Here is a 21461-nt window from a genome sequence, read left to right as displayed (position 1 = left end):
CGTCTTGTAAGACATTAAAACAATAAGCATGGGAATTATTTCGGGTGCGATCATACCAGCACTAATGCACCGGATCCCATCAGAACTCCGCAGTTAAGCGTGCTTGGGCGAGAGTAGTACTGGGATGGGTGACCCATTAGGAAGTCCTCGTGTTGCACCCCCTTTTTTATTGCCCGATGTCCTACTTTTAGCATGTACGTACGAGTTTTGTCTTTATTTCTATGCTTGCGTGGTTTCCGGTTCATGGTTGTAGGGTTTCCTATTTTTTGATCAGAGTCGGTCGGTCACGTGGGTCCCACGCCTCACGCACCGCAAAGAACGGAGGGTAATCATGATCTGCGTCTTGTAAGACATAAAAACAATAAGCATGGGAAGTATTTCGGGTGTGATCTTACCAGCACTAATGCACCAGATCCCATCAGAACTCCGCAGTTAAGCGTGCTTGGGCGAGAGTAGTACTACGATGGGTGACCCAGTGGAAAGTCCTCGTGTGGCACCCCCCGTTTTTACTGCCCGATGTCCTACTTTTAGCATGTACGTACAATTTTTGTCGTTATTTCTATGCTTGTGTGGTCTCCGGTTCATGGTTGTAGGGTTTCCTATTTTTCGATCGTAGTCGGTCGATCACGTGGGGGCCACACCTCACGCACCGCAAATAACGGAGGGTAATCACGATCTGTGTCTTGTAAGACATAAAAACAATAAGCATGGGAAGTATTTCGGGTGCGATCATACTAGCACCAATGCACCGGATCCCATCAGAACTTCGAAGTTAAGCGTGCTTTGGCGAGAGTAATACTAGGATGGGTGACCCCCCTGGGAAGTCCTCGTGTTGCACCCCCTTTTTTTATTGCCCGATGTCCTACTTTTAACATGTACGTACGAGTTTTGTCGTTATTTCTATGCTTGTGTGGTCTCCGGTTCATGGTTGTAGGGTTTCCTATTTTTCGATCGGAGTTGGTCGGTCACGTGGGTCCCACACCTCGCGCACCGCAAAGAAAGGAGGGTAATCACGATCTGCGTCTTGTAAGACATTAAAACAATAAGCATGGGAATTATTTCGGGTGCGATCATACCAGCAATAATGCACCGGATCCATCAGAACTCCGCAGTTAAGCGTGCTTGGGTGAGAGTAGTACTGGGATGGGTGACCCATTGGGAATTCCTCGTGTTCCACCCCCTTAGATTACTAAGGCTAAAAATCATAGAAAAATCATAACTTCCTCATACGAAGTCAGATTTGGGCGTTCTTTTTATGCACACTCTCGGTTTAACGTATACTACAACTTTCGTTTAGATTACTAAGGCTAAAAAGCACTCTATCGTAAATTCACTATTTACGTCGCGTAGTGTCGTGTCGGTTTCGTCGCGAAACTTCGACGGGCCATAACTTCTTCGTTATAACTCGGATTTCGGCGTTCTTTATATGTACGGAACCCTTGTGACATATTCTACAACTAGGTTAAGATTACTCCTTCTAAATAATCTTCCATCAAAACTCATTTTTGATGTTCATTGTCTCTAAATTGACTAGCCCGAATCTGCGGGCGTTACAATTATCTCCCCCTTAGGAAGATTACGTCCCGGAATCATCAACAAAACAGGGCTTGTATAATGACTCCATACGTTATCTCTTCATTGTAGGTATTAATCGTAACTTCTATGTTCCTTCGAACGAGTATTTAATTCTTGGACTTCTCGATTGCAGGTGGTGCTCGATCTTGCACTCGCACTCTGTCTCGCATTAGGCTTTCAATCATGACCTTCCTGTCACAATCTCGACCCTTATTGGAGACTCCTTCTTCTTCTTAACAACTTAAGATAAGTTTCTTCCTTCGATTATCATAATAGACCGATGAGTCATATTCTAATGACCACTCATCGTATGATGCGACGCTTAGACTCATGTCTTTTAGAGTCAAATTCCAGTCTTGAAGATAACTTCCTTCATGTCGTAATGTGATATAATCACCTTTTAGTATGTAGCACTTCTAGCTACAAGTTTCTTACTTTAACAGCGATCGCGATACTTCTACTGATCGCTTCAATTATTTTTCATTCCAATCTTCTGGCTTAAATCAAATGCTACATCGATCTTGGTTCTCTGAACCTTGTAACATACTCATCTTAGTCAGACTCGATTTGATATGACCACTAGGGTCGGATTAACAATCATCTTCTTAGTCATTACCGAAACAATGGTAACGACAAACATGAACAAAACAGAATCAATTACTAGAGCCTTGGTAACCTTGTGACTTTCCTTGATCCAAGTGTGAGTCATGTGCTTCCGGTAGTATAGGCCTCCACTACCATTCACACCTACTCATACTCGTCCCAAGTATTGTCTCGTAGTTCTCCAAGTTATTATCACAAAAACAATTTTAACACATATAAATATGTCCAAACAATCATATAATTTTCCCTAGACTCTACTAGGACTTATTCCATGCGTATCTTCGATCATCAATTCTGCTTCAACTCGGTTGGTGATGGAAATGTCAGACGATGGGATAACTTCATGGATTATACCAAAAAAAATGTTTCTTTCTACCAATTAAAAGTGTACTTCTCCCGTACTAAACATATTATTTATTAGATGTATTCTAAATGCAAGATACCTCTCTTACGATATCTTCCGATAGGTGTCATTCACTATCACAAGCCTTTTCATTTCCTCCATTTACTCAATTCTCTACGAGTCTTCACCATGACGTTATGTTCACGGAAGCATGCATCCAGTTTATCGAGACGAGAATATAGATGGAGAAGATTTAGACGCGTATTCCTCCTTATTACTCCGAAAAGTTACATGCCAGTTCTAATATCGTAATTAAACGTTTAGAAATCTAAACACATAAAATTTCCAGATCCGGTAGGCAACAGACCGTAGATCCGATCAAATAATGGCATCATAAAGCATCACACATCATCTAGCACATAAAGCAATTTAGGCATCTTCCCTAAATGAGCTAGTGCTCGTGTCTATTCAGGTGTGCTACCTAAAATATATTAGACACACTCCCCACGATCATCGCTTAGCATTCTAAGTTTAAGTCTAGAAATAAATCCTTATTCCTAGTTCGCTTAAACTAATGCTCTGATACCAACTGTGACATCCCCATTTTCATGGCCAGAAAAGACCGATTTGTTTATGCTTTATTTTGAAAATCAGAGTAACCTTTAAAGAAAGGATTTGCGGAATTTGTTCCCAGAAAAACATGATAAATACGTTATCAAAGCATCTCCGAAGAAATGTATTTTATTCATTTTAAAATATTGGCATGTCATCGTTAATACAGAAACATAAGCATAAACAGAACTTACATTCATTATCACTAGTGATTTATGTCTCCTTAATCTCTCAGTGTAATGTAACTTCATATCGACACATGTGATACAAATAAACTGAGTGGGTCAGGTTGGGAAACCTGGTGAGTACATAGGGTTTTCAACCCATAATAATATAATTATTATGTTTAATCATCAAACAATTAACTCAATTACTCATCCCCATTATCTTCGTTATTCTTAAGGGTCTACCCTAAGAATCATCTATCCTGCATTCATTCATTCCGAAGTCCATCGCTTCCAGGGTTCATATGACAGGCACTAAGTCCATAGCTGTCAATGCTCGTTCATAAAGCACTAAATCCATAACTGCTAATCTTCATTTAACGGGCACTAAGTCCATAGCTACCAGCGTTTATCTAACAGGTACCAAGTCCATAGCTACCATCGTTTCTCTAACAGGTACTAAGTCCATAGCCACCAGTGTTTATCTAATCGGTACTAAGTCCATAGTTGCCGATGTTATTTATTAGGCACTAAGTCTATAGCTGCCAATGTTTACTCATACCATCTTTCATCTCTCATCGTTCATCTACCCATGTTTTACCCAACATATTCGTAGATATAAAATACATATACAGTTTAAATCATTTAAAACATGTATAAAATCGTTCATCCAGCATAGAAAGCAAGTATTCAAATAATATGCACACATAGCACGTAATTTATATAAAATACTTCATATCTATGTGTAAGATGAAAGTAACTATGCACTCACTTGTCAAAGTGATGATTCCAAATTCGAGCAGCGCTTCGCTTCTAACAATTCTATTTTCCTTCGACGAAACCTAACATTATTATCGCTAAGTTTTAGTCTATTCTTCATTGCGACTAATTATTAGTCTAGATTCATCATTAACTCAGAGTCTACTTCATGATCTATCAAGTAAGGAACAACCAGGTAGGATCATATCGGAGGTAGGATCCGTTTGGTATACGAAGTATACTGTTTGGAAATCTCACTTTAAACACCTCACTAAATCACAGCCTAGACATCATCCCCGTAAGTAGATCAATCAGTATAACGACTTGGAATCACGAATAAATCTTGTTTATAGGTTCATAATAACGATAATGAACTTAAACATAAGTTATACTAAAGATAGGATAGGCGTAGCTCACTTACAGCGAGTTTTTCTCAAAACCGGGCTCCACCGAAGCAGAGTTTCTGAGCCGAAGGCTCTTCTTTTCGGAGCCATCAGGCGCTCCGGGGCTTCCGCCTTGTGCTAGGGAGTTACCCTAGGCTTTGGGGGGTTAGGGAGGCTTAGAGAGAGTTTCTAGAGAGAGAAAGAAGGGATTGAAGGTGTGAGGAATGAGGCAGCCCCGTCACCTATATTTATAGGCTTCCTGGAGCGTCACCATGCCGTGGTGCCTCTCTCCACGTCGTGGTGTTGCGTAGGCTCCAAGGCTTCGCCTGGTGCTGACACGTGGCGCCGAACACAGGGGGTAAAACAGCCGATTTTCAAAATTTCATAACTTTTGCATACGAGCTTCGTTTTCGACGTTCTTTATATCCAAGCGTAGGTAAAAATAAGATCAATAACTTTCATTTAGACTCCATTGGCTAACCCTCGACCGATTTTAAATTTAACAGTATGAGGAGATTATACTGTTAAACGACTGCGAAAAATTCGTAACTTCTACATACGGACTCTGTTTTCGTGTTTCTTTTTATCGTTGAGCTCCTATTAATGAGATCTTTATTTATAATTTAGGTCGTGTTGGCCAAAAACCGCTCGATCTAAAATTCGAGTTTCGGGTCGTGCACTGCTAGACCAAATCTTAGAAAAATCATAACTTCCTCATACGAAGTCAGATTTGGGCGTTCTTTTTATGCACGCTCTCGGTTTAACGTATACTACAACTTTCGTTTAGATTACTAAGGCTAAAAAACACTTTATCGTAAATTTACTATTTACGTCGCGTAGTGTCGTGTCGGTTTCATCGCGAAACTTCGACGAGCCATAACTGCTTCGTTATAACTCGGATTTCGGCGTTCTTTATATGTACGGAACCCTTGTGACATATCTACAACTAGTTTAAGATTACTCCTTCTAAATAATCTTCCATCAAAAACTCATTTTTGATGTTCTTTGTCTCTAAATTGACTAGCCCGAATCTGCGGGCGTTACACTTTTTTACTACCCGATGTCCTACTTTTAGCATGTACGTACGAGTTTTGTCGTTATTTCTATGCTTGCGTGGTCTCCGGTTCATGGTTGTAGGGTTTCCTATTTTTCGATCTAGGGTTGTTCACTATTTGGATAAAAACCGAATTGTCCAATTGGACAATTTGGATTGGACTATTTGGTTCGGATATTCGGATTTTTGGATTGGTTTTCAACAAAACCGAATTATTATTTTAGATTTCGGATTGGTTTTGGTTTATAAAATAAGAACCGAATAGTCCAAAAAAACCGAATAAACATTTATTATTTATTTATTTATAATATATATCTATTGTTATTTATTAATTTTGTAATTTATTTTTTCAAATAGGTTCAAAATGTTTCACCTCATAAAAAAACATTAATATGCATTTTCTCTCAAAAGTTTTCCATCTATAAAATATTTAACTATAATATATCTTCTAAGTAATTGTTTATAAATTTCAAATCACAACTAAATAATTTGTTTTCGCTTCTTGTGTAAAGTTGTGTAATATTATAATTATATGTCGTTTTAAAATGTTTCGGTTTTTGAAAACCGAATTATAAAAACCGATCCAACCGAATTGTAATTGAATTGGATCAGATCAGACTTGAATTTAGTTTAAACCATTCGGATCTATGTTTTGAAAACCGAAATCAATTTGGATTCACTTGAGTGGATCGGATCAAACCGATCCATCCAAACGAAGACCCCTAATTATCTTGTTGCTCTTTCTAACATGAATATATAAAAAGAACAATATTTGTGTGACCACATGGACCAACTTATATTCGAATAAGGAAATAAACCTTTCTACACAAAAGGTGATATGCTTGAGGACTCCAAGATATCTAAATGCTATACAGCCACTTATAAGCCAATGGTTGAGTTTGAAACTGGGTTATAGGAAGATTTTGAGATGAAACCTTCTTTAGTCAAACTTTTCATCATCTTATCTTCCTATTATAATAAAAGAATAAGATTATTCTTTTTTTGTCATGTGTCATCTTATTAAGTCTCCTAATTAATGTCATGTCATTTGTCAACCTATTAATTCTTCATTTCAAATTTCAAAATTTTAATTTTCACTCTAATTACATTAAATTAATAACATTAGAATAAAAGTTAAAATAAAATTAATACAGATTATAAGTGATATAATTTTTCTTATTTATTTAAATCAACGATTATAGTTTTATATAACTAAAAAAATATTTCTTAATTAATAATTCATTTAAAATAATTGATTAATAATTTTAATTTTTTATTATTAAAATTTAATTAATTTTGTAACTATAGTTCTACATACATGTTATAAAACAATACAAGAAAAACTCACATAAAAATGTTCCTTTTAAGGCTTTACTTGATGTGAATTATCACATTACTTCTTGCCTTCATACTAGGAAGTCCACTACAATATATCTTTTGTAATACGCTTCGTTTGAATCCAAGATATTTCTTCACAGTTATATGTTTTGTTTTTTTTATTTTCTAAACTCATCCCACAAATCTCGAATAACTTACTTAGAGATCCCAATATAAAATACAAGAAATTTGAAATTCTCTGGCAAGTCATTTCAAGGATACAATTTAAAGTAATGATTTCTATATTTCACATAAAGAAGTCTTAGTTATTTGTAATGGCAGAGCCGGATGGTTTTATTTTAATTCAGAGAGCTTAAAAATAAAGGTGCTCGCTGCTTTATGATAATAAACCAAATTGTCAAAATTAGGTTATTCGGATTTTTTTATTGGTTTGAACCATATATATTTTTTGAATATTGATTCTTATTATTATAATGAGAAAAAAAAACATACTTTTTATAACTAAATACATTTCCATTAATATAAGTTATAATAATTAAATAATTAGTTGTTTGTATATGCAGTAGATTTTAATTATTAAAAAATATAATAAATGAAATACATAAGAAACAGGAGATGATTTTTATTATAAAAAATAAAGGCTTTCTAATTAGTTTTGATAAAATTGCAAAAATGGTCCTTGTGATATGCATTTTTTGGGGGTTTTAGTCCAAACCACGACTTTTTTGGATTGATGGTTCTTTTGAGGTAGTTTACATGCAATTTTGGTCCCTGTCCAAACTAAAATGACTATTATACCCTTAATGAATTTAGTTTTCATTCTTCTTTCACTTTTTTAAATTATTATTATTATTAAATATAAAATTATTATTATTATTATTAAATATAAAAGGGAAATATGAGACCCACTTCGTTGGTCTTCATCGATCTCGAATGGTACAAACGGAGGAGACCAAAATTGAAACGAAGGTGGAGATGGTTGTTCTTACTGCATCAGGAGGGCGGCGGTAGTCGGAACTTCCACAGCAGCAGTGGGAGGTGGTGATATAGCGGTGGCAGCCGGTGGTGATTGCACTCACGGCGACAACAACGATTAGCGGCAGCTCCGCCGCTTCCTTCCTCTCCTCCGGCTGTGAACTACGAGCGAAGAGAGTGCAGGGTGACACTGGTGATGGAGGGGCTGTGGTGGTGCAAGATAGGGAGGAAATGGGTGGAGTGGCGGTGTTTCTTGGTGGTATATGATGGATCAATAGAGTAAGGTGGTGGTTCGACGGAGATGGTCGGCGGCAGCAGCAACGTAGAACGACGGTGGTGGTCGACTCCTCAACAGCAGCGATGGGGTGGCAAGTGGTTGCAGCACATCGGTGGTGGCTATCTTCAACAACAGTGGTGACGATAGCTTGTTGCCTTCGTTCTCTTCGTTTTCCGGCAATGAATGAGAGGGGGAGAGAGGCGGTGGAGAGCAACAGATGGTCGGAGAGGAGTAGTTCTGAAAGCAGCAACAAAGATGGGTGGTGGTGGCTTACGTTGACGATGGGTGGCAGCTACGCTGCCTGGTTTTCTTCTTCCGTATACATTTGTTGTTGTAGTGTCATCGACAAGAGGGTAGCGGCGAGTTGCAGGTGACGAGAAGGAGGCTGTAGAGGGTAGTGAACGACAACGGAGGTCCCAAACGGTGGTGGGTTGTTACAGCCGACAACTCGTCGGTGTCATTGTCTACGTCGGTGGAGTATGAATGAGAAAGAAATAGAAGATGGAGAGAGAGAGAGAGAGAGATGTGGGCCAAATTAATCAATTATTTTCTTTTTTCTTTAAATTAAAAAAAAATATATCAGAAGGGCATTACATTCATTTCAGTTTACCGAGGGACCAAAAACGCAACGAAACTAGCTCAAAAGGACCACCAATCCAAAAAAGTCGTGGTTTGGACTAAAACCCCAAAAAAAATACATATCACAGGGACCATTTTTGCAATTTTGTCATTAGTTTTTAACGAAACGTTTAGTGTTTAAAAATTAGTATCACAGATCCGAATACTCATGATCTCTAATCTAAGAGTCTGTCTCTATCAAGTGGATTTTCTAATTAGGTGATCAGTAAATTATAACCAATCCACATTGGCAAGGATTTTCTAAATTTTTTTAAAGTTAATAACATTGGTTATAGATGATCAGTAAATTAATAGATGGCCATGGCCTCCCCTGGCCATCTTCGTTAATATGTTCATAATAGTTTACGAGGTTTCTTGCTTTAGAATTGTTTTTTTTATGTGCTTCAAATACAACGAATGAAGATGTACAAATTTGTTTTGAAAAACATAAAAACTAGTATTGAATAAATATATAATATAGTATTTTTCCTTATTTTGGATAAGATTTGACCTGTTAATTCTATAGTTTGCGAAACTACTTAAATTATTTTCCCAATGCAAAACCCGAAAAAATTAATATTCAAACTAGATTTGAAATAAAACCAAACTAGTAGTGTATTTCATTAAGATATCTCAACAATGAAGTTCTTTTATTAATTGGGCTCAAAAAAGAGTATCGTAAAAATATTTGGAAAAGGAAATGATATTGGGCGGCGATAAAAGCTTTGTCATCTCGGGCCCCCTAGTTTAGATGTTCGTGTCCCGCCCCTGATATGAACTAATTGAGAATAAAGGTTTTAGTTTTAATTCTACAGACAAAGTTAAACACTAACCGATATAAATTAAATATGCACTATAATAGTTATTTTGAAATATTCTTTAAACACTTTATGATCGAAATCGAAATAAAGTATGTCGGGGTATAAAAAAAGGTTTGGTGTCAAATATTCTTGAAATGTTAATTTTTTTTCTCAAAACTTAGTATAAGAATTTGTTGAACGCATTGAAGATCTCCTAATATTCCACCTCTGTGGTTGTTCTAAAAAAAGTCCACCAGTATGTTTGTTAGTCACGAAATATGCTATAAGTTAATCATTATCATTAATCGTGTTAGTTTTTTATATAAAAAAAAAACTTTGCTCAAATTATATATAACTATAAATTCGACTCGATTTATTCCACCCTGAATCAATTATATAGAAAAGGGGAAAAGAAAAGTTGTAGAGTATTATCAAGAAAACCGCACATGGTGCGCTTGATTTTCATCTCTTTAATTTATTATTAGTACTTCTTGTAGCATAGTTCATTAAAGTTGAACACATGAACAAATCTGAAATTTAGACCGAGACACTGACCCAGTTTTAAGACCGAATGGTCTAGGTCTAATCTAAAATTCAGTCTTGGGCCGGTCCGAGGTCTTCATTTTCAGCATCTATCAATACCGTCTTGGGTCGATCTCAGATCTGGTTTGGTTTTGGTTCAATTCTAAACTTGTATTGTAAAAATTGGTATTGAGACTTGCAACAACTACTTAACGGTCTTAATAGATCTAAACAGGTTGAAACGCAAGTTGTGAGTTATGACTATCTCGAGGCCACCAGCTGATCAAGCTAGTTTTTTTTTTTTTTTCGAGATCAAATGAGAAATTGATGAGCATCAGCACCTCATGATTTAATGATTATTCTCAAGAGATAAAGCAACCAACTACATTTATAATGTAACCGGAGGAGAATTTGCAAAATTTGATGTAAAAATGACGAAGCAATTAGCAAACAAAGATATTTAAAAGACTTTATGAATTGGAAAAGATTATAAATTTACTATTGCATTTGATGGTTGTTTCAGTGTGTTGTTTTTATTCTTTGTATTCTTTTTACTTAGCCGCTAAGCTTTTGTGTATATATATATATATATATATATATATATATATATATATATATATATATATATATATATATATATATATATATATATATATACTAGGGAATATTCCCCCAGGGGGTTGGAAGATATTTCTTTATAAAGTATGATGTTGATTAAGTGTTTAAAATGACATGTTGATTAGTGTTATTATCTATGAAAGTATGTTAGGAATTGGAATCCCATCTGTCCTTTTGTTCTTGTGTTTTGATTATTTCTAAGCTTTTTCTGCAAAAAAATACCATAAAAATCTACATAAATATAAAAAAGTTATGATGAAAACTCATTCCATTCTTAAAGGCCCAACAAAACATGGTCTAATTCCATTGAATCCAAATAAATAGAAGCATGAAGAATAGGAAACAATGTTGACCTGTGAAAGCAATGAATCAAGTTCTCTGAGTTTTGACTTCATTCCTTCCACATCATGTGATAATCTCAGCTCTTATGTATGCTTCCTTGCTAAAAAATGTTCATTCTTCATTGCCTATACACAAACACCCTTTCTACTTTTGGACACCTCTATGCCCTCCTCAACCTTGCATAAATGTCAATATAGTTGAATATTAATTATCAACATCATTTCTCTATAGATAAAAATTATGAAATTAAAACACAACTGAAAGCACCAAGCACCAGAAAGAAGTCAAACTTATACAAAATTTTGTCAATATATATAATGATTGAATTTGTAATTATTTATTTCAATATATATATATATATATATATATATATATATATATATAATGAAGGTAGTTTGGTTAAAATTAGTATACATATTAATTTCCATATAATCTAGTCAATAATGACAAGAAATAGTTTTGTTAACAATTTGGCAAATTATTCTAGTTTTGAAGTGGCAAGTTTACAGATTTCTATGTATCAGTTCTTCCTATTTTCAACATGATCCTTTATCATCAGTGGTCTATCAGAAGAGAAAGAAGAAGAAAACGGATACAAATATAAATTACCAACAATCGACATCTTTTGAAGTGGTTTAATTGTGTATTAGTTTTGCGTATTTTCAACGTGAGCCTTTATCATCCATCGTCTATCTAGAAAAGAAACAAGAACACCATTAAGTTTCTTAATATGTTCTTTAAAAAAATGGCATTTCAATAAACACTTTCAAGGTACAATTAGTATATATCGTTACCTATGAATGGAAGTAACTTACCCAATTTAAGGAATCCCTAAACCTACTGGGCTGAAGCACGACGATCACCTTCAAGAAACCAAACCCAAATAAAAATCCCAACAGAACCGAATGAGCAAGGTGACGATTAGCCTAACTGAAAGAGATAAAAGAGAGATAAAACATCTGCCCCTCCCCCTCCACCGTTACCTAACCCCACCTTTACCCCTCCACCAGCGACGCCCTCAATAACATCCACCATACCACCGACCACCATTGAACCATCGCCAATCAGTTGAACCCTATTAGAAATTTGACTATCGACTACCAAATTTTGACCCTCCATCATTTGAATTTACTGTAGGAAGTAGATGTGGAGAAGAAGCCGATGAATGGCAGTTTTGACTATCGGCTACCAAAATTTGACCCTCCATCATTTGAATTGACGGTGGGAAGTAGTGGAGAAGATGAAGCCGATGAACCACAGTTTGGATTTGGGTTCCAAGGTGGTGGAAGGAAGCACAAATTTGGGTGATATGATCTTGTAGTTAGCATATGTAATGTTAATGAAGAGATGGAGGAATTATAGTCTGCCACGTCTCAACGAAGCACAAAATGTTACTATAGATAAGGTCTCCCACTTTTAATATATATATATATATATATATATATATATATATATATATATATATATATATATATATATAATTGAGAAAAAAAAGGTTGAGAGTGGGGGATTCATTCTTAGCCAATCATTTAATTAGCATCTTAACATAAAATACACGGTGGTAAAATTGTAAATATGATATGATATCCTTCAATCACAGATACATAATTGTGGATAATTTGATAACAATTCAAATTCATTACTACTCGATCGTTCATCATCCAAATTTATTCTCCAACCTTCAACGATCATCCAAATTTCTTCAATTAAATCCTCGATCAACATCATCCAGTGTTAATCAATCATCCATCTTCGTCAAAAACACGTTCATTAACATCATTCAACAGTAGACAAAAAAAATTGTTTTTGGTTCTTTCAATCTAACCTTCAATTATGCTTGAATTCGAGCATATCTTCAACATCTACGATTAATTATACTCCCAGTGTTATTAGATCAACATCATCGATAACCAACAACAATTTCACTTCATATCATTCATTCAACATCGATCATCAAACAAAACTTCGAAATTAAGGTTAGAAAAACATCAAATCATTTTTTTTTTGAAAAATTTCATATAATTCTCTATCAATCTACTATTTTGTAAGTTTTAAATAGTCAAAGTATCATGTTTTTACCATTTTAAAAAAAGCTTACTTGTATGCACTCCAACTGTTTGATGAAATGCATAAACTAAATTACCACGTTATATTCACATATGAATATGTTTTTGCACCTTAATCAGTATATGATTATTAAAACACAAAACAAATATACAATTTTATATGTTATTCATATGTGAATAACATATAAAAATTATATATATTTGTGAATATACCTTGTAATATTCATATGTTAATATCCTGTGTAATATTCATATGTGAATAAACTGTGTAATATTCACATATGAATATACCATCTAATATTCATAAGTGAATATATCATCTAATACTTACAAGTGAAAATATTATGTAATCTTCACAAGTGAATGCATCGTTTAATATTTAAATATGAATATATTATATCATATTCACAAGTGTATATACTATATATTATTCATATGTGAATATACTGTGTAATATTCATGAATGAATATACCATGCAATATTTAGATGTGACTAGAATGTGTAATATTCACAAGTAAATATACCATATACTATTCACATGTGAATCTACCATATAATATTCATATGTGAATATACTATGTAATATTCATTTGTGAATATACCCTGTAATATCACATGTAAATATACAATATAAACAACATATATAATATAATATTCACATATGATTATACATTCATATGTGAATATACCATGTGATAATTAGAATGTGATAAATCGCTATTATTATGAACTAAAAGTATATTTTTAACATTTTTTATGTGTATTCACATGTTTTTCAGGTATCGTTATAACTCAATAAAAGAATAACATTTCAATCAATGGTTGGTTCATATCCCGGTGGTTGACGATTGGTTGACGTAATTGAGAAGATATCATTGACGAAGACAATATGTTTTTATATTCACGTGTAAATGTTATACAATTTAATATATTCTTCATTTTGATCGTGTTAAATTCAAATGCAAATGATATTCATTAACCAATACAATGTTGTTTGTCTTAGTATAATGTTGATTTTACATGTAAAATAATATTGTTACAATATACAAAAAAAACTATTCACAAACTAATTCTTATAGTGTATTATTTATTTTTATATATAAAGGTTGTATTCACAAAATAAATAAATCAACATGCATAGTTTATTCACATAAATAAAAATAACAGATTACAATGATGTTTTTACTAGTGGGATTGAAGTTAGTAACATCATCAGTAAATATGTCGTAATGATTTCTAAATTTTATTCATATATGAATAAATAGCATGTCATGATGATGTCATCACTAGTAGGAATGAAAATTTAGTGCCATCATCAAAACAATTTGCCGCAATGAAGTTTAGTCTCGGAATTGGACGAAATTCGCATATTTGATGTAAAATGGTGCGATTTACAAAACTCACCGCTTCGCCGTGACGTACGGTGTTTTTCGGCCATTCGGGACTGTTTAGGGCCTCAAAATGACGTTTTTCTATTTTTATAATTTTCCGAAAAAAAGTTATCATTTATTCACAAATGAATATAACATTAATAAAAATATATATGCTTATATAATTATTTTATTAACCTAAAAAGATTAGTTGTATGTGAATAAATATATATTCTTATCAAATACTTTTTTTATCTTAAATTTTATATATTTTGTAGTCCTCGGTTTTATTGACAGTTTTATTCATTTGTGAATAATACATATATATTCACATTTGATTATTACATATATATTCATTTGTGAATATTACATATGTTCACATGCGGATATAATTCTTATATGTTATTCACATATGAATTACAAACTTGCTTAGGACCTCAAAACAATGTTTTTTTTTTCCGAAAAAAATACATTATCACTTATGAATAAAAAGTATGATTAATTTTTTTATAATTTAAGTATCATTCATATATGGATATAGCATATAATAAACATAGTATATTCATATTTAAATATTAGACGATGCATTCAATTGTAAATATTACATAGTATATTCACTTGTGAATATTAGATGATATATTCACTTATGAATATTATATGATATTTTCATATGTGAATATTACATAGTATTACATGGTATATCACATGTGAATTTTACATAGTATATTCACTTGTGAATATAAGATGATATATTCACTTATGAATATTACACAGTATATTCACATATGAATATTACAAGGTGTTTTCACAAATATATATAATTTTTATACGTTATTCACATATGAATAACATACAGACTTGCATATTTGTTTTTTGTTTTAATAATTATATACTGATTCAGGTCAGAAAACATATTCATATGTGAATATAACGTGGTAATTTAGTTTATGCATTTCTCAAACAGTTGGAGTGCATACAAGTTAACTTTTTTAAAAATGTTAAAAACATGATACTTCCAATTCAAGTTATCAATTCCAAATCATCATATACTTTCGATTTCGACTTTGAAGCGTGCAATTCCGATTTTCATTTCATTCCAAAAAAAATTCCGATTTCAATTTTGAAACCTTGAAATCCCGATTCCAGATTTCTTTGTAATACTGATAATCAAGCCGCGAATTGTTCCAATTAGAATATATGTTCCAATTTCAAAAGCTTCTGACTTCAGATGCGACATCCTATGTCTGATCGATTTCACATTTTGATTTTGATTTCCGAAAATCCGATTAGGAACCTGTGAGTACCGATTCCGAGTCCTTCAATGTTGATTGTGACTGCGAGTCCAGAACTCCAATTCCAATTTCATGAACAACAAAGAAATTTCGATTCCAACTGAGTTCGTTTGCGAATCTGGGAAATTCAAATTCGGAGTATTCAACAAAGAAATCAATGTTACGTATTTGAGATTGAAGGTTATTATCATATTTACAAGTTTTCCACTGTGTCTTTTATGCTTAGATTAAATGAGTGGCTAAGAATGATTCCCCCATTCTCAACTTTTTTTATTTTCTCAATTGAACTTACCTCTATATATATATATATATATATATATATATATATATATATATATATATATATATATATATATATATATATATATATATATATATATATATATATATATATATATATATAATTTGTCATTCATAACAAATATAAACATTTAATCATTGTTTTCGGACCTAAATTTCACAAATGAACTATAAAACTTATTAAATGATTTGATTTAATGATTTAATTAGGTGTGAGACCCATGTATCATATGAGTTTATTTAGAAAAAAAAACTAAATACAAAATTGTAAAATTTTGAGAAGTTTGAATTTATAAGAAAAATAAGAAAATATTGAATTATAAAAAATTAAAGTGTTTTTTTTTTCTATTTTAAATTTAAACAAATAATTTAGATAAATAAATAAAGAAAATTAATAAATCATTAATTTAGTAATTTTGAAATTAGAAGGAAAGTTCATTAATGAAATTGATATACATTTATTATTGCATTTAAATACTATCAAGAATTTAATAAAATAAAAAAACCATAAAATGTCATCTGGAATAAAAATTAATTTAAAATAACCACAAAATTACATATGACAAAATAAATAAGAATGTGACATGTGGCAAAAAGATCTTTATTTATTAGGGAGAAAATTATTTTCAAATAATATAATATGATAGATGTTTTAATGGCTTCAAGATTTAAAAGTAAAAGCAACAAACCATTATATTATACATAATATTAATTTCCAATGGACTTAACAATATAATAATAGTAACTTTGTGTTACTTTAGATTTTTGTCACAACAGTTTCAGGGGTTGGCAACTTTAGCCCCTCCCCTACTTTATGGTGGTTAGGACTTTAGCCACTAAAGTTTATTAAATTGACGGTTTTTGAAACATCACAAGAACATTGGTAATTTTTTTTCATTTTTCAACATACAAAAATACAATCAATTGTTTCAAATCAACCATAGTATAAAATATTCTCAATCATCAGAGTAAAATCAAATGTCACTGCGGAATAAAATCAAGGGGATGTTGTGCGATCACGTTGGACCCTTCCCTTTCGAACTGGAAGTATCTAAAAGTGTTAAATCACAAAACCATAAGTACAAAACTTAATGAGTTTTCCAAAATACCACATACAACATACAAATCAGTGGACCCAACCCTAGGGTATGTTTCAACCCAATACACATCAATGGGCCCAGCCCTAGGGTATATTTCAACCCAATACATATCAGTAGGCCTAGCATTGGGGTATATTTCAACCCAATACACATAAGTGGGCCCAACCTTGGGGTATATTTCAACCCAACATACAATAATGGACCCAACCCTAGGCTATATTTCAACCCAACATATAATAGTGGGCCCAATCCTGGGGTGTATTTCAACCCAAACATACATACAAGTGTCACAAAGATAGCTAGCATCCTACATAACACAATCTAGTGGGTCGACATTGGTGCCTTCGACCCACAAGTATAGTAAGACTCACTGCGTTAAAGAAATCAAAAGTCAACAGCTTTCAAAACAGGAGATAGGTGCTAAATGCCACCTACATCGCTACACAAGATAAATACTTAGGCCATCTTTCTAAAATTATAAATTTGACTAAAAGTCAACGGTCAAATCTAAGGTCAAAATTGCCAATAACAGTCCTCCATGTCATGGCCTTCCTTGCCCACGTCGTGGGCACAAAATGTCAAGACAGTCGATGATTCCCAGTCGCCACGCCATGGCAGCCTAAGGCCACGCCGTGGGGACTAGTCCAAACTGCTCAAACAAGCTTAATTAATTTTCTTCCGATTTCAAGAGCTCCAAAGCTCAGATCTAATCCTTTCAAAGTTCTTAATGGATAAAGTTTCCAACTTTATCCCTTAAGACATCCCCTTAAGTCTAGATCTAAATTCTAAAGTCCAAAAAGGCAACTTAATGCATAGGACTACACCATTAAGCCCTTAATCCATGAAATCTTTAATCCAAAATATGACAACCAGGAGAGTTCTGTCACCAAACACCGTTAGGAGATCTAGAGTAGAAAAATAAATGTAATAGCTTATTATTGTAATGTTTGATTTACGAGATGATAAAATCAAATATGTCGTTACATTTATGATTAAATCAACTGTTAGGCTCAAAAATAAGCGTCCAAAAAGTTGTACCATCTTTTAAAACGGTTAATATATTTAGAAAGTACTCGTTGACGTGATTCTAAGAATATAAAATTCATAAAAATCTGACTCCAAATGGAGGAGTTATGGATTTAGTAAAAAGTAAAAATCAACTGCGTAATAAAAGTTAATTACGTCAAAACGGTACTTAGAGATTGGTTGAGTTTTGAATAAAAGTCCAAAAAGGAGATTCATGGTACTCCTTGAGATATAAAATTTAGGATAAATAATGTCGAAAACAAGATTCGTATGAGAGACATATGATTTTTGTAAAATCTTTAATTTTTTCCCCTGTTAGGCATAAAAATGAAAGTCAAAACTAGCTAAAACAACCTAAAGGAGAGTTGTAATACTCTTTGAGATCATCACATAGATATAATAAAGAGGGCTTAGATCAGAGCTCACACGAAAGAATTATGATTTTTACAAAATGATTTCGTGTGCGCGAGGTGCGCGTCTCTGCCTGTCGCACACTTGACACCAGATTCAAGTAGATTGAGACGTGGCCAAGTGGAGGAGTGACATGTGGCAACCTCTGGATGGAGCCATGATGGTCACACACGAACATAACCTTACGTCGTACGCACCCCATATATATGCCTATAAACAAAAGGCGATGCAGATCCCTTCTGCACACCACTCTGTAACCCTCTCTCTCTCTCTCCTCTCCTCTCTTTCAATCCTAGAAGTTGTTGCTACCCTAGGCGGTCCCCGGAGTCTCGAGCCCGATTCAAGACTACATCAGCGGTCTCCCGTGTCAAGGGTGAGTTCACGGCCCCATTTTACTATTTTAAAGATTTTAGGGGGGGGGGGATAAAAGCTTATCAAACAATTTTATCAAAATATTATATATATATATATATATATATATATATATATATATATATATATATATATATATATATATATATATATATCAGTAGTTATACAAAGCATGAAAATTTTAGGATAATGTACCCATAGATACTCTACCTATTTGTAAGCTATGCTATTATGCCTAAAAGGTATGAAGCCCGATTTTATAGGAAATGATTTTACCTAGAGGTTATATTGGCCAATTTCCTAGGATAACATAGCACCTAGAAGTAATGTTGGTCAATAATAGGGATACGCATTGTACTTAGTCATTACTCTGCCCAAATATCCTGTTTTCAAATCAACCATAATTAGGGTATATATATATATATATATATATATATATATATATATATATATATATATATATATATATAATATGTAGAAAAAAAACTTCTTACCTTCCTACAAAAAATTTCCTTCTTATTTGATCTTGACTCTATATATATATATATATATATATATATATATATATATATATATATATATATATATATATATATATATATATATATATATATATATATATATATATATAGAGTCAAGATCAAATAAGAAGGAAATTTTTTGTAGGAAGGTAAGAAGTTTTTTTTCTACATATTTTTTTCGCGAACAAACAAAATGAATCATTAGATGATTCATTTATACAATGATTTTGTTGTTATTCACTAAAATTGTCATAAAAGTGAATTTTTTCTTAATTTACTTAAAAATGAATCATAAAGATGTTTTTTTGGGAATTTTTTCTTGTGAATCATCTTACAAATGAATCATCTAGTGATTCATTTATTTTGTTCGTCAAAAAAATATGTAGAAAAAAATCTTCTTACATTTCTACCAAAAAAAAATTCTTACCGGATCTATATATATATATATATATATATATATATATATATATATATATATATATATATATATATATATCAATGTTGTAAAAATCCCGACTAGATCCCGATTAATCTCTGAATAATACCTAGGCGCTACTCGACCGACTAGCGGACTCCTAGAGATTAATCCATGCATACACAATGAGTGAAGCAGTAGAAAACAATAAAACTTTAACACTTGGAATAAATTATATTTCAACAGAAACTATTTGAGGATTGATTAGTGTTTTATTAATTATATTAAGTTATTTTGTTATGATATTGGTTGTATTTATGAACTTTGTTATGATATTAGTCATATTTAGTTTTTTTAAATTCAAAAAATTAGCAATTAATGGTCCCCAATTAGTCCATTGATTAATCACCGCCTAGCCGATTAATCCCTTAATCTCAGTCCACCGAATAGCTAACGTCGAGCGTCTTTTTACAACATTGATATATATATATATATATATATATATATATATATATATATATATATATATATACACACACACACACACAAAGATAATTATGAGATCTATAGATTATAACTATCATATATAAAGTAAAAGAATTATATAATGATAATTATAAGAGTTATTAAAAAGAATTAAAGAAAATATAAAACACCTAAGGTTAAATGTGTTAGTGAGCTTTTATTATTCATCCAACTTGATTGAATTCGGCTACCCCGAACCTATAATCGTTAATCTTGCGAGAGCCAAAAAGATATGTATAGATCTATACGGGGCTGACACCCCCACCTACGATTGCTAGCTACAATCCCGACATGATAACTTTCTTTATATATGCAAGCGTTATTCGACGTCCGATGAACCGTCGTGTGGAGAAATGATTAGTCTACAACGTCGATTATGGGGGCTCATGGAGTCATGGTAATACAAACCAAAAACCTTAAGTGGTCAACTACCTAGAGGGACGTCTTCGAGTAGTTAAACATTATAATAGATTAGGGCGTATACTCTAAATTAGTTAAATATAATAAAAGTATTATTATTAATTACCATACAGATACACTACTTACGGGAGAGGTGACTATTTTGAACTATCACTTGCGTTGCTGGATTTCAGAACGACTATATGCTAAAATGGTCTTGCCCTCCGGAACTTCTCATCTGGTTGATTCTTACTTGATAGTCTTGAAGTATAAAACATAGACTTAATAAAATACCCTTAATCAAACACTAAACAGATAAAGTGGGTCTGAGCATGGGTCGGTTTTGACCTATAACCGAACCAAAACCGATGGAATCGGTTTTTAAATGATCCAAACCGAAACCAGAACCCAAACCAACAGGTTCGGTTTCTCGGTTCCCGGTTCGGTTTCCGATTTCCCGGGTTCGGTTCCGGGTTAAAGAATTTTGGGTGCGTTTAAGGCAACTTAAGCATGACACAAGTTTTTATAAGCACCAAGAGGTACTAATTTCCAGTGCCATTGGCAATGTGGGATGAATTGAGCTTATGAGAAAAGAGAAAGTGTTTATAAGGCTTGATGAGGCGTTGTGTTTGCATCCTCCAGCGATGTGGGATGGTATTAAGTGTTTGGAAAAATAAATC

The 21461-nt window shown here is 32.9% G+C and overlaps 4 non-coding genes across 4 annotated transcripts; all 4 read left to right on the top strand.

Moving 5' to 3' along the window:
* The first annotated feature begins 42 nt into the window (after positions 1-42).
* Positions 43-161, top strand: LOC145161858 (5S ribosomal RNA). Its single transcript, XR_013738722.1, has one exon. It is a non-coding gene; the product is annotated as a 5S ribosomal RNA (ribosomal RNA).
* Positions 162-381: 220 nt separating this feature from the next.
* On the top strand, positions 382-500 carry LOC145161850 (5S ribosomal RNA). Its single transcript, XR_013738719.1, has one exon. It is a non-coding gene; the product is annotated as a 5S ribosomal RNA (ribosomal RNA).
* Positions 501-721: 221 nt separating this feature from the next.
* Positions 722-841, top strand: LOC145161797 (5S ribosomal RNA). The gene has a single exon (XR_013738671.1). It is a non-coding gene; the product is annotated as a 5S ribosomal RNA (ribosomal RNA).
* A 221-nt stretch (positions 842-1062) lies between these two features.
* LOC145161852 (5S ribosomal RNA) lies at positions 1063-1180 on the top strand. The gene has a single exon (XR_013738721.1). It is a non-coding gene; the product is annotated as a 5S ribosomal RNA (ribosomal RNA).
* Positions 1181-21461: the final 20281 nt, after the last annotated feature.

This window comes from Lactuca virosa, chromosome 2 (assembly GCF_052849685.1).
Source record: "Lactuca virosa cultivar CGN04683 chromosome 2, Lactuca_virosa_CGN04683_v6, whole genome shotgun sequence".
Lineage (NCBI taxonomy): Eukaryota > Viridiplantae > Streptophyta > Magnoliopsida > Asterales > Asteraceae > Lactuca > Lactuca virosa.
The sequence above is the reverse complement of the archived record's forward strand: the minus strand, read 5'-3'. Positions and strand labels throughout refer to the sequence as shown.